Source organism: Apis dorsata, unplaced genomic scaffold, assembly GCF_000469605.1.
Source record: "Apis dorsata unplaced genomic scaffold, Apis dorsata 1.3 scaffold_429, whole genome shotgun sequence".
Classification (NCBI taxonomy): domain Eukaryota; kingdom Metazoa; phylum Arthropoda; class Insecta; order Hymenoptera; family Apidae; genus Apis; species Apis dorsata.
This window is the reverse complement of record NW_006263682.1, coordinates 443,382-455,376: the sequence shown is the minus strand read 5'-3', so window position 1 is coordinate 455,376 and position 11,995 is coordinate 443,382. Positions and strand designations below refer to the sequence as shown.

The window sequence follows — 11,995 nt, the reverse complement described above, 5'->3', positions numbered from 1 at the left end:
AGATTTCTTTTATATTCTCCTACATGATGACAGTCTTTTTTTTGAACTACAATGATAACACCATTCTTCCTATCTATAAAGGTAAGTCACATCATATTTTTACTTCTTTATTCTCTATTTCAATCAATTCATATAACGAAAAATTCGAATTGATATGAATGACTAATTGTCATCAATATTTAAAATCAAAAAAATCAAAATATATTTGTACATATGTATATATATATTATATTATATTATATATATATAATTTTATAAATATTAATACTATATATATATATATATATAGTATTAATATTTATAAAAATTAAGTCATGTTAAGAAAAAAAGATGGTTATATTTTATGTGCTTTATTTCATAGGTATAATATATAGAACAATATGTATATGCAACTTTTATTAATTGTTTTTATCATAAAATTGTTTTTAAATTGTTTTAAAAAGTTAGTTTAAATTGCAAAGCAGTTATTTCACATAGTATAATTTATAGATTCTCCCCATCTATATAAAAAAGTTAGCTTGGTCAGGTTAAAAGCTACTTATCACGATATTTCGAGAATTGAGGCTATTAGCTGCCCGAGGGATAAAGATGACAAGGTGTTCTCGAGTCACGTAGATAGTAGCATAAGTTAAGGTCACTATTATGCAAGATATCATTTAAAATATAAAATTGTTTTTTGAATTTTTTAAATACTCACATATAAAATGTTTCTAAACATGACAAAATGATAGTAATAATGATACATAATTATATCGATTAATCAATAATTAATTCGATATAAACGATAATAGTTCAGTAATAAAATAAATTGATAAATTAATTCGATTGATAATATAGAAAAGCAAATAATAAAAATTGTAAGATTTTTCTACTAATGTTAATATGCTGAATTCTAAAGTACAGATTTGTATCTAGATTTTAGATAGAGAGAAGTGTCCTTAATGACGCCAGATGCTGCAGCACATTAACTCTTAAATCTCGGTTATATCATGAACAAAAACATTTGTTCGCAGCAACTTTGATAATTCTCGAAAAACTTTGAAACAAATACTGTTAACTAAAAATTACAATTACATTTTTTCTAATACAATTTATAATTGATAAAAATTATGACTTCGATTGATCTGATAAAATATTCGTAATTTGGAAATATTTACAAATTTTGACATTCACGTGCAAATTTAGTATAAATTATAAAAATGAGGTATAATTATTATAATAATTATTGATAAAAAAAATGAAATTTTTTTTCTTGATAGTTACGAAAATTTAAAAGACTAACTTTTAAACTAAAAACTCGTCGCATTTCGAGTAATTATAAAACTTTCTGAAAATTTTTACATTACAATTATTAAGATATTATTTTTATATCTGCATTTGAATTTTTTTAGCAATGAAATATAATTTTTCAGTTTCATATATATTCGAAAAGTATATTTTTTTTATGGAAATATATTTGTAAAAATCTAGAAAAAAAAAAATGATTGTAAACTGACCTCCCTTCTATTTTTATCTAAAAATATTTTTAAAAAACGGTCCCCTTTTGAGAGTGAAAAATCGGTAGTAGTTAATCCATTGAGGATCATAAGTTTTAAGGGAAAAAGAACATTACTCGGTGAAAGGATCTCTACAGTCGATCATCAATCTTCTCCACAATCGCCAACATTTACAGTATTCTTCTACTGATATAGCATGAATCCTCGCATCCACCATTTTACACTTTGTTGAAAAATAATATTACACTAGTACTATATATTAATATAACCAAAACAAATAAATAAATAAATTATCATCGAATATATATTATAAATTAAACATAAAAAAAAAAATTAATACAATCTAAACAAAAAACAGACTCTATTCTATATCAATTCTATATCATATTGTTATTATATATCGTAAATTTTCTTTACTCGACACGATTGTTTTCAAACTATTAAACCGAAGCAACGATTCTATGTTCTCAATAGAGAAATAGCTATCGATACGATACATTTTCGATTCATCGATGTTAGATTTCTGACAAAGTCGTCACACGCCGGATGGAACGGTTGCAATGTCACTACAATAACATTTGACGCAATGCGAGGGATCCGAGTATCGAACCATATAAGTGGAGCGAACTTTGTCCTTCGATCTTGCTTTTCGAAAAAAAAAAAGAAAAAAAAAAAAAGTAGAAAAAAGAAAAAAGAAAAAAAAGGAAAGAGAAGAATAAGCGGAAAATATCGGAAGGATATATAAGGTTATCGGAATGGGTGTTTTCGTGGCTCATCCTGCGATGAAAAGTCGATCGGTCGAGAGAAGAGGATCAACACCTCTTTTCGAAACGTAGCGGCCCATCCCTAGGAGGCGAAGCTCGATCAGCGCCTGCGCCCCGCTAAATGCCACTATAAGAATCTGACCGGCGCTCGTAGGGACTCAGTCCACCCCGTGGTATACCGGTGTCGTGTTCCCCGTTTCGTTGCATCTTCCTACTCTGGGAACCCCTTTCGTGGACCAGGAGACGTTGTCGCTATGTTGTTTTTCGTACATCAGTGACAAAGAACGAACGATAAGGCGAGCGACTGAGTGGGTCAACGAGAGAGAAAGAGAGCAGGAAAAAGAGAGAGAGAGAGAGAGAGAGAGAGAGAGAGTAAAAAGTAACAGAGAGGGCGGAGGGGGGATGACAGAGGGGGAGAGAGCGAGCGCGAAAGGAGAGAAGGAAAGAGAGAGAGAGAGAGAGAGTAAAAAGTAACAGAGAGGGCGGAGGGTGGAGGACAGAGGGGGAGAGAGCGAGCGCGAAAGGAGAGAAGGAAAGAGAGAGAGAGAGAGAGAGTAAAAAGTAACAGAGAGGGCGGAGGGTGGATGACAGAGGGGGAGAGAGCGAGCGAGCAAGGATAGAAGGATAGAGAGAGAGAGAGAGAGAGTGTGTGTGTTCACACTCCCTCGCGCGCGCGATACAGAAGGAAAAAAGAGTGGAGTGCGAGAAAGTGCAGAGATTCGTAGAAAGAAAAAAAAAGAGAAAGAAAGAGAAAGATAAGAGCGCGTAACAGAGAGAAAAAAAAAGGTTTCCTTTCTCTCCAGTTTTCCGTGAACCTGATAGACAGGACAGCATCCCGTCAACGTCAGCAGCGACGTCGGCATCCTGGACTATCAACGTACGTTCACATCGAAAGAAACGTCCATATTTCCTTAATAGATGCCTCAGTGTTATTTTTCCTTCTTCTTGTTTCCGCCTTTGTAGCGATTATCGCCATCGGCTTCCCTCGGCTTCGCCAGAAATACCATCCTTCCGGAATTTCGTACGTAACCATGCGACGGATCGGTCTGTTGCGATGGAAAATCCTGTATGCAACGCAACACGCGTATCACGCTCGTACTACGCTTTTTAACGTTTTCTCCAATGGGTTCCAACGGGGACGGAGAGGAAAAGAGAGGAAGAGTTTTCCACCCTCTTTCCGTAAATCTCTTTAACCAACGAAAATTTCCCGTTTCCCGTTTTTAAAATTGTTTCGTATCCATAGAGTAGTGATGCATGTTGATTCGTGTTAGGCTTTCTACGTTTTCGTTGCTCCTTTGAACGAGCTTTGTAATACAACATCGTAAGATTGATACCCATTGCCATTGAAAATATTACGGTATTTTAATCAATCGAAGTCTGATCGAATATTCGCTTTGAAATGTTTTTTAACTTACGAACAGAACTTTTCGCTTTAAGGAATATTCGCTTCGGCCTTCTGTTAATTAATTCCAAGAGTATGAACATCGTTCACCACTTAAAAAAAATTTCAATTTTCGACTCTTTCATAAACGTGCCATTCACCTCGATTAATTTCCAAAGTAAAAATTCGCCTTTCGACTACATTTGCGAAAGAGAATAATAAGCGCAAATTGTACCGCTTCCTCGTCGACAAAGATTTCTTTAATGAAAAAGCAAAGTAATGTAGCGGTCTGTATTGAACGATAATTACTAACTGTTACTGAAAAGCATCTCGCGAAGAGGGTATTATACATTTTCAGGAAATCAAAAACCACAAAGATGCTCGAGAAGTATATTTGAACACGGAAGAAATGTTTCCATTTTATTTTTAAATCTTTCTGTATATTTATTCTTTCCTATATCAACTCAAACTACTTTCAATTTTTAAAAATAAAAGATAGGAAATAATCTTGTTTATTTTTAAATCGTACTTTACTTAAAATTTCTAAGCACTTCTATTCTATTTGTGCACTATATTGATGGGGGGGAAAATTTAATTTCTCGTAATTTACAAACAAATTGCGTAAATTGTTTTCTAAACAGAACTCGATAGATGATATCAATTACGATCAGAATTTCGACTCGTATTCACTTCTGATTAATAGTAAATTTTGCAACAATTTGTAATTGAAATTCCACTATATCCACTCCGTGAACTTTAATATAAGTGAACGATCAGTAGTTACGAATTGTCGATTTCCATCAAATTTCATTTTCAACTTTAGAAATAAAAATTGATCGTCGATATGTCAAATGCTTATTCCTCAACATTCGATAATATTTTCCACTTTTCCACTCGCTTAAGATGGAAATAAAACCATAAAGACACCGATCGTGCCGATCATTTCTTATTATTCGAAAATAATTATCTTCTAATCGTTGAACATGAACATGAATGGTAAATTTTAATTTACAACAAACACATTTTCTTTTGTAGTAATGGAATCAATAGTCACGATTTCAAGTTGAAAAGTGCGATTCGATGTAAGACCTATTTTCAATAGACAAATCCGCCTGTGTGAAAGTGAATCGAATCGTGCAAATTTAAATCACGCGAGACAGAAGGAAAAAAAAAAAAAAAAAGGAAAAAAAAAACACACTAAAAAAAGAAATTTCGATCAACTTCATCCGCTTGTAATACGTGTCTGAACTAAAACTAAATACGTGTATTGCTAGCGAAAGTAGGGGCAGCCTGTAATCTGTAATCAATTAATACGATTCGCAGTTAATAATTCGCAATTAACCGAGATTTTCCAACGAGAATTCGTTAAAACTCGTTATTTCGGGGTATTGATATTTTTTTTATTTTTTATACGATTATTATAAGATTATTAAGAAATGCAATCAATATTCGATGCAGAAAATTAAACGACCGATGAAATTGCGGTGGGGCAGAATTTATATTTATCATTAGATGATGGATCGCCGTTTCAATCTCGTGTAACTGATATAGCGATTGATCAATTTATCAGTAACTGTGACTAACGTCAATGCAAAGTTCAGCCAATATTTGTCCATAGCACATAGTTTTACCTGAGAAATGCGTTTCGGGTGTTATACGTGCAAACTTGAAGAGAGAGCGTCTAAACATTATGCCAATGCTGAAAAGTTCGAGCATCAATCTACATATGCAATGTCTTATCGTACAATGTTGCTACTTTTGTACTTGGTACATTATAAACGTGATATATAGTTATGTCGTATAGATACAGATATATAGATTCTTTGTTATATACGGATAAATAAACAACATATATATATAGATAACAGTCTTGAAATTTCTTCATTCGGAATAAAATATAAAAAAAAAGTTTTGAAATTTTTTCATTCGGAAAAAAATAAAAAAAAAAAAAAAAAAACTATTGCCAAATACCAGTGTCTCGAACAATTGACACGGAAATCATTGATGCAATGTACTGTCATTTATATGGAAAAACTTTGACAATATATTTATCTCGTATCCGCGTTTCATTCGATTCGAGAAAATTGCTTAATTTTCGTTCGTGTGTTTCACGCATGAAAGTTCCGTGCGTTCGACGCAACGTTGCAAAGATTCGTCATTTCTCATTACTTCCGAATTGGTTGTAGCACATAGCTCCGATTATTTCTCGCTTCGTGTCTCCCGACGATCTTTTTATCTTTTTCCAGCACGCAATATATTTTTTGTGTTCTCCAAAGAAAGACATCAAGTGGATTTATATCGACCAGACGACTCGTTCAAGGAATTAGTTGACCATGTTGTACCCATCAATTCGAGAACATTCTATCGATAGTACCTTTTACTGCACGTGATTTCAGTTTCATTTTGTATCGTAGATGAAATATCTTTATTATATATTATTATTTAATATATTATTTAAATATATATATATATTTATTATACGTATACGTATAATATGTTCAATTTATCGTGATATTGATCTGTAGATAGGAAAAATTTCAATTTTCATTGGTTTCATATGATTTTCGACTTTGAGAATGAATTTACTTCGAATCAACATATCTATCGTTTGTACAAATGTACGTATACGTGGTGCACATCGGTACACCACATTGCATTGTTCGTTATCAAACGATCAAATTAAATGAAATAACAATTGGACGCCGTCCAATATCTAGACTATTGCATATAAATCTTTTGCAATTCTTCTGTAATTATTTTTATTTGATCGATAAAAATATCTAACGTATATAACTATTAAATTTTTCGGTATGCAATGATTATATATTTTATTTTAATCATATATATCAACTATTATATTTGTTTTCTTCTATCAAGTGTTTAGTTACTTTGTTGAATAAACAAGAAACAGAATGATATTTTGCGATGGTGGAATTTAAACTTTAAAAGAAAAATAAAAGGATTTATAAGTTAGGATGCATAGATTGGAAATCATTGATTTAATATCTTCATTTATTTACTTTTTATCTTATCTTAACAATCTGATTATTACATATACATAAACAATAAATTACAATGTTGTAATTTAATATTTACCTTGTAGTCGTGTATAAAAATATTTTTAAATATTGTTGGCGCACACAAACGTGAAAATATTTACCTTTGGATCACACTGGCGACGAAACGTACGTAATATAAATATCTATCTTACTTGATATCAGAAGATGTCAGTGAAAGCAATCGATAACATTTATCCCACTTTCGGTTAAACGTGACTTCTTTTTGAAGCAACTAGTTTCGCCTATCTGAAAAAGCGCATTCCTTTGTGCAAAAGCAAAGATTCAAATGGGGATATATCTTGAAATCTAAAATAAATTGAATTCAATTAGTATCAATTTTCAAAGTTCCAATTGAAGTGAAAATTGAATATTTTACATTAAATTTGTAAAGTTTTTTATTGTTTTTATTGTAAATTGTTATTGTAAAGAAATATCAAAAAGCATTTAGTAAAATTTTAATAGTTCGTAGTTTGAAATATTTTTGGCAAACACTTAGGATGTTAAATTCTAAAAAAAAAAAAATCCGTACTAGATTTTAATCATTAACCTCTTTACATAAATTTTCGAAAAACCTCGAGATTCAATCTTCTTTCTTTGAATATAAACAAGTGAATTATCGTTATTATGTGTATATATATATGCTAAATAATTAGATGGATGATGATTAATTAAATAAATTCGATTTAAAAATATATAGGCACGTATAATAAATTGTATGTGTATACTAAGATATGTTTCGTGTTGTTGAGCTACCACTTCTAGCGTTCACCAGACCATAGAAGATGAAATTATTGGGGGAAGTTATCTGGCAAATAATGAATGATCGATCCATCAGTTTATCTTACCACTATATAATATTTAAGTAAATATTCAACTTCAACTTGAATATTTGTGTCAAAATTTTCCAATCTCTTATTATCATTAACTCAAAAATGATTGGTTGGAAAATAATTACAAATATCGAAAAAATTCAAATTCGTCGAAAACAAATAAGCGAAGGAAACGAGGATAATTTATAAAGTTTTTTTTTTAATATTAAAATAAAATGTTAACTTGGTCGAGGTGGTAAATATTGAATCATTTTTAATAGATACCGCATTACGTTTCAGAGATTACAGAATTTTTTTTTTTCTTATTTGTCGACAATAGTACTCGATGTTTTAATTCATAAAATGCAGATTCTTTTCAAATAACGAAGAATTATGTAACAACTATTTGCGCAAAGATCAATGCAGATTCATCATGAAATTAGTCAATTAAAACTTAACTTTGAATTCTGATATTGGCCTTTGATCTGTATCTTAATAGCGCTATGTATAACCGTTCATGACTGAACAATGCCCTATCTACGTAATATATTCCAGTAAATGCTAAATCTGTCGGAATCGTCGTATATGTAAATTTACTTGTTGAGGTATTGTCAATGTCCAGTTTAATTTATATATATAAAGGAATACGATTTCTTTCGAATAATGATATATCTTAATATATCCTATTGATGATTCTTTCCTTTTTTTTAAACATCGCCGTTCTTTGTTCTCTTCTTTCAAAATTTTTCGGTATAAATAAATAATTACAACTTAAACGATAAATTATTAGACTGTTTAAACACTCGATTATTAGATTTTCATTTGTTTCATTCATGTTTCTATTAACCCAGTTAATATTTTGTTTTCAATTTTGTAATAATAGATAAAATTTTTCAGTTTTGTAAAAATCAGCTTGAACTTTTGTGAAATTTTTACACGTTCTCTGTGGAATGTACAATGAACTATCATCACGTTACTACATTGAAACATTGATTCGCGGTAAAATTAACAATGCGATTTGAATTATTCTACAGTACATTAAAGGAATGATATGAATCTTAATTTGAACAGGACTATTCAATGCGTGGCCTAATTGGAGCAATAGCAGAAGTGAAATAATGTCCAATCATATGATATTGTCAATTCGTAAATAACGATTGTACAGATTTCGCTTGTCCATATTGATCGATATATTAGGTGTATACAATGCCATTATATTGAATTTGCATAATAATAATGAAATTTGATCCCAAAATTTTGAAAATTTCCTCATCGATTCGTTCATTTATTCATTTACGATTTATTATTATTATTATTATTTGTATTTTCTTCTTTATCCTCAAAACATTTATATAATTATAAATCTAGGATAATAGATCGAAATACTTTGAACACGTAACCATAATAGATTATTAATATAACAGAGAGATATCGAAAGTTGTTAGAAATTGCAGAATGATTTGTATTATATTTACCAACATTTATTATAACGAATTTTATTATAGATATAAAATAAATCGAGCAGACAATTTCATTGTACTCCATTTAATTCTATTTTCAAGACCGCAGCAGAATCTAAATGCACGTCAGGGTTCGACTCGCTTAGGTGGCTGAAAGTAAAGCGATTATAAAAGCTATGCTAATTGGAATTGACTTTTGTTGGAGGAGGAGGGGTTTTAAAGGTTTTAAAGATTCTCTATCAATATATTCAGGCAAAAAAAAGATGGCGGTGGATAAATTTCATTTCTCATATGCAAAATTCTTATTTGAGAAATTATTTTTCTCGAAATTGTTCATAATTTTTTCGCGTAAATTAAAAAATTGTATTATTGAATATCGAGGCTTGAAAAATGAATATAAAACTTATCGTCGTTCACGTATACTTGCGTTTATTTAAAAGAAAAATTAATATCTTTATTCTCATCGCTTAAGTTACTCTATTTTTAATATTTGTATTCTTGCCTTGGTCAAGGAACTACTTTACTTTACAAAGGGTTGAAAGAGCACTACGTATAAATAGAATGGTATGTATACTACGTATAGCATACGTAAGTGTACTCCAGGCATGACTTCTTTATTGTTAAAGACATTCTTTCGCTATATTACGAAAGATAATTACCTCTTGAATCGGTTGAATTAATCTTGAAACTTTAACTTTACGAGGCTCTATGCGTTTCGACATTTGCCAAATTATATTTCTTTCCTCGCGATATTCGAATCGACTTCTTCTATCATAGGCGAAATAAAAATTCAAACAATTCAAAAATTCACGCTATGTTAAGTTGGACTTAACGATTGTGTTTTATGTGTAATCCGTATTAATTTTACAACACGTTAGACGAATTGGTTACATTTAATTTCGATTACCCAGAATAAATGGAAAAACATAAAGTAAAGAATAGTTATTTGCAATATATCAAGAAAACTTTTATAATTATGAATACACACAATCCGAATAGAAGTTCCGAATAGAAGTTTACCATGCAAATTTCCATTTTGAAATGACACAGATTTCAAAGTTTATTACATGGCAATTTCATTATCTCGACTTCTTAAACAATTATACGTGACACTTGTTTAAACTAGAACCACTTAATCCTTTATTCACCGCAGCATGATTATCATCAAGAATTGAAAGCACAAGTTGAAAGAACAAACATTTTCTTATCGTATTGAGACAAAATTCGCTAAATTTATACCAAAGATAATTATTAAGCAATACAGTAAAAGGAAGAACATTATCTGTCTTTTTGATTGGAATCCATTTATGCACGATATAAATATAAATGCAAAAAGTAGCTTCAAAAAGATTATTGTATATGTAGATCTATGAATTATCAATCAAATAATAACATATATTTCTGCAAAAATGTGAAAAAAATACAGAATGAATATTTATTTTTTTTTCATTTCAAATAAAAAATCCTCAATTCTAATGTTAACTTAAATTTTATTAGAGCATACTCGCAAATAAGCCTGTTAACATATCGAATGTAAACGAGAGAATTGGTTCTCGAATACATTAATATCAAATTGTAACATTATTACTAACAAAAGTTATTCGATATATGCAAACTCAAATCCACGATATTCATTCATAATACAGTCGTGTTAGTAATGAATTGCTACTGAGTGTCGACCTATCTTACTACATACATTAAATACATTTAATTACATACATTAAATCAATTTGAAATTTCTCTCGAGACTTTGATTTTCCTAAAACGTGATATATAGTCATCTTGAGAAACAAATATTTTTGAAAAAATTCGTAATTTTTTCAGAACAATAATCGATGAATTTAATTCATCGAAAAGTTAAGTGATTCGTTCAGCTTCGATACACAATAATCACAAAAGCAATCGAGTTTTTTTTTGAAACTTGAACGAATAATCGAACTATACTTCGATATTCGAGGCATTCGACTCGGTTTGATTGTTCTGCGATTTCATTGATTTAAGTTCGAGGCTCCCGGTTTACCACAGAATTGGGTAACGAGAAAATGCTCTCTCTTTCTCTCAACTTTAACTATGTTTCGTATCGGAATAACTTTCTGATTAGTTTAATTAATTCTTCTCTTTCGTGGACTATTTTAATCCTGGAAACAAATTGATTTCTTTCCTCCAAATTCTTAAGTGCCAACATCTGATGGAATAGTCGAGTACCTATCCCTTCGTAGACGATATATTTAATCAATATATTTTCTAATGAATCGAACGAACCATTCGATCGTTCTACTCGTTACTTTTTTATAGAGAGAGAGAGAGAAAGAGAGAGAGAAAGAGAGAGAGAGAGAGTCCATTGACTCGAATCTCAGAGTTAACATCGTCAGTAATCAGCCAGTTGTCTCGGAGAACAGCCACAGAGACCCTCTCGAATCTTCACTTAAAATCACTTCACTTCTAAAAGGGCGAGCAGAAGAGTGGAGCAGAGTCGCGACATCTTTTGAAACTTTTGACTAGTTAGTAGTAGTAGTCTTTAAGGAATCAAATAACTTTAAAGGGATAACTTTGAAGTAAAAAAGTCGACACCCGATGCGGGAAATAAGGCTAATTAAGAAAAATTGTTTAATCAGTTCGATATTCAATCATTGGTCCCATTATCAGTTAATCAGAAGTTCAAATCAGAAGATTCAAAAGTCTGTACGAGTTTAAAAGATCTTAGATCTTCTAGAAAGATGAAGTCAGAATCGAATTCAATCTTAATCGATATTTAGTTTAATTCTTCTTCCTCGCCTACGTCATAACGATTAAAATCTGAATTAATAGAGATAAATAATAAATATATTAATAGAGATAAATAATGCAACAAGGGATATTCGAATTCGAATACTTGGCTTTTCACGATTGAATATAAGTATTCGAAATAATTGGGCCTTCGAGCTCATTTTAGACAATCGAGTACGCTCGATACGCTTAAAGTATGATCATGCCTCGAGAGTTTAAGACGATACAAGACAGCTTTAAGTTAAGATAACTAGCTTAAG

The 11,995-nt window shown here is 30.6% G+C and overlaps 1 protein-coding gene across 3 annotated transcripts in view; it reads left to right on the top strand.

Moving 5' to 3' along the window:
- LOC102675239 (metabotropic glutamate receptor 7-like) overlaps window positions 1-11,995 on the top strand; it is a 40,017-nt gene that overhangs the window by 666 nt on the left and 27,356 nt on the right. Inside the window, exon 2 of one of the 3 annotated variants that reach the window (XM_006619645.2) lies at window positions 3-81. The gene's annotated coding sequence lies outside the window, so the exon portion shown is untranslated. Of the gene's footprint in view, window positions 1-2; window positions 82-2,792; window positions 3,138-11,995 lie in introns of those variants that run through there. The other 2 variants (XM_006619646.2, XM_031512406.1) reach the window with 2 other exon arrangements.